The sequence below is a fragment of the Penaeus chinensis genome, chromosome 32 (genome assembly GCF_019202785.1).
Source record: "Penaeus chinensis breed Huanghai No. 1 chromosome 32, ASM1920278v2, whole genome shotgun sequence".
In the NCBI taxonomy this organism is placed as follows: domain Eukaryota; kingdom Metazoa; phylum Arthropoda; class Malacostraca; order Decapoda; family Penaeidae; genus Penaeus; species Penaeus chinensis.
In genome coordinates this window covers 29,783,934-29,786,568 of record NC_061850.1, presented here as the reverse complement: position 1 = coordinate 29,786,568, position 2,635 = coordinate 29,783,934, and positions in this window count along the sequence as shown.

Sequence of the window (2,635 nt, the reverse complement as noted above, 5' to 3'; positions counted from 1 at the left end):
AGGAGGAGGGGAGGAGGAGGAGGAGGAGGGGAGGAGGGGGAGGAGGAGGGGAGGGGGGGGGAGGGGAGGGGGGGAGTTTGGGGTAGGAGTTAGTGGGAGGGGTAGGGGTAGGGGTAGGGGGTAGGGATAGGGGTTAGGAGGAGGGGTTAGGGGTAGGGGTAAGGGGGAGGGGTTAGGGGTAGGGGTAAGGGGGGAGGGGGGGAGAATTCTAAATAAAAATGCGAAAATTGAAAGGAATGTTTGGTGTGGCGTGGCTGGGCACGTTGTAATGGAAAGGGAGGACGGGTTTCTTTTTCTCATTTTTCTTCTCATTCTTTAATTTCTTTTTTTTTCCCTCTCTCGCTCTTTCCTCTCTCTCTCTCTCTCTCTCTCTCTCTCTCTCTCTCTCTCTCTCTCTCTTTCTCTCTTTTCTCTCTCCTTTTCCTCCTCTCTCTCTCTCTTTCCCTCTTTTCTCTTCTCTTTCTTCCCCTCTCTCTCTCTCTCTTTTCTCCTCTCTCTCTCTCTCTCTCTCTCTCTCTCTCTCTCTCTCTCTCTCTCTCTTTCCCATTATACCTCTTCCTATCCATCTCCTTCTTCCATTTCCCTGTATATATATATATTATATATATATATATATATATATATATGTATGTAAATGCATTTTCTTCTTTTTCTCCCATTTTTTCTCTCTTCTTAAATCTTACTTTTCCCTTCCTGCCTTTCCTAACCCTCTCCTGTAACCTTTCATCTCCCTAACCCCCCTTCTCTTCATCTTCTTCCTCCTCCTCCTCCTCCTCCTCCTCCTCCTCCTCCTCCTCCTCCTCCTCCTCCTCCTCCTCCTCCTCCTCCTCCTCCTCTTCCTCCTCCTCCTCCTCCTCCTCTCCTCCTCCTCCTCCTCCTCCTCCTCCTCCTCCTCCTCCTCCTCCTCCTCCTCCTCCTCCTCCTTTCGTAACCCTCCCTCCCATTACCCCCCCCCCCCCGTTCTTTAAGGGCTTTCACCTTCCCTCCCAGTCCCTCCATCTCCTTCCCTCCCTTGAATCCTCTCACCTTACATCCCTCCCTCTCTCATCTAGTCATCACCCTTCCTCCATCTCCCTCTTCTTTGCAATGCTTCCTCAGCCTCTTTTCTTCTCCATCTTTCTTTGCTCCAGTTCCTCTCCCTCTTTCCCTTGAAACTTTTTCGTCGTCTCTCCTCCCTTTCCCTCTCCCTCTCCCTTGCTACTAACCCTTCCTCCTCCCTTTGCAACCCCCTAAACCACCCTCCCTTCCTTCCTCTCTTACATCTTCTCACCCTTATTTCTTCCCTTGGAATCTTTCAACCACCCTTCCTGCTACTTTCCCTCCCTTCGTCCCGCCCTCACTCACTCCATAACCCTCTCCCTCCCTCCCTTGCAACCTTTTACCCATTCCCTCCCTTCCTCCCTCCCTCAATAACCCTTCCTTCCTCCCTCCCTTACAGCCTATCTTCCCCACTCCCTCCCCCCCTCCCTCACTCCATAACCCTCCCTTATAACCCTTCACCCACCCTCCCTCCCTGACTCTCTTCGTCTCTCCCTCCCTCCCTCTCTTCCTCCCTACCTCCCTCCCTCCAGCGCCACAGGAAGTCCCTTGTGGGCGTGAGGACAAGCGCCAGCGCACATGAACAACGTCAAAACACGCCCATCAAAATGCTATAAACGAGGTCTTGTTACACGCATCCGAACAGGTTTTGTGTTCTGTTAAAGAGTGCCGTGCGCAAATTGAGACAGAGAAAGAGAAAGAGTGAGATAGATAAATGGATGAATGGCTAGATGATTAAACAGACAGACAGGTAAAGGGATAGATAGAGAGAGAGAGAGAATCCGTTTTCCCAAGAAGACAACGATGAACCAGAAGAAAAGATAGGGAAAAGAAAAAAAGGAAAGAGAAAGAAGAAGAAAACGAAGTGGGGGAGGAAGAAAAAGAAAAAGAAGAGGAGGAAGAGGAAAAAGAAAAAGATAAGCTACGAACAAGACGAATAAGGAAAGAACAAGATGAAGAACAAAAAACAAAAAAACGAAGATACAAACAGAAATAATAAAACTGAATCAAAAACAAAAAAAAAGAAAGACGAAAAAAAGCTAGAGGGAAGAAAAGAATAAAGCTCAACACAGCAAGCCGACCGGCAAGCGTCACAAATTACCGCCCGGCTCAATTTCCCCGCCGCGTAAATAGTCGGATTAGATCGTTATACAAGACAAGATTTTTATTGCCGGCCCGCGCGTGTGTGTGTGTCTCCCCCGCCCCGTTTCACTGCGACTCTGGGGCCGAATAGCAGGCGGGGAAATGTTCATTAGGGTCTGCTTCAGGAACCTGCTTTCTTTCTCAATATTCTTTTTTTCCTTTCTCTTTCTGTCTTTGTTTTCTTTTCATTCTCTTTCTCTTTCTGTCTTTATTCGTTTTCGCTCTCTGTCTTCCTGTCTCCGTTTCTGCCTCTGTCTATCTCTATCTCTGTCTGTCTGTCTGTCTGTCTGTCTGTCTGTCTGTCTGTCTGTCTGTCTGTCTGTCTGTCTGTCTGTCTGTCTGTCTGTCTGTTCTCTCTATCTTTCGCGTCTCGTTTCCCCCTCCTCTCTCTCTCTCTCTCTCTCTCTCTCTCTCTCTCTCTCTCTCTCTCTCTCTCTCTCTCTCTCTCTCTCTC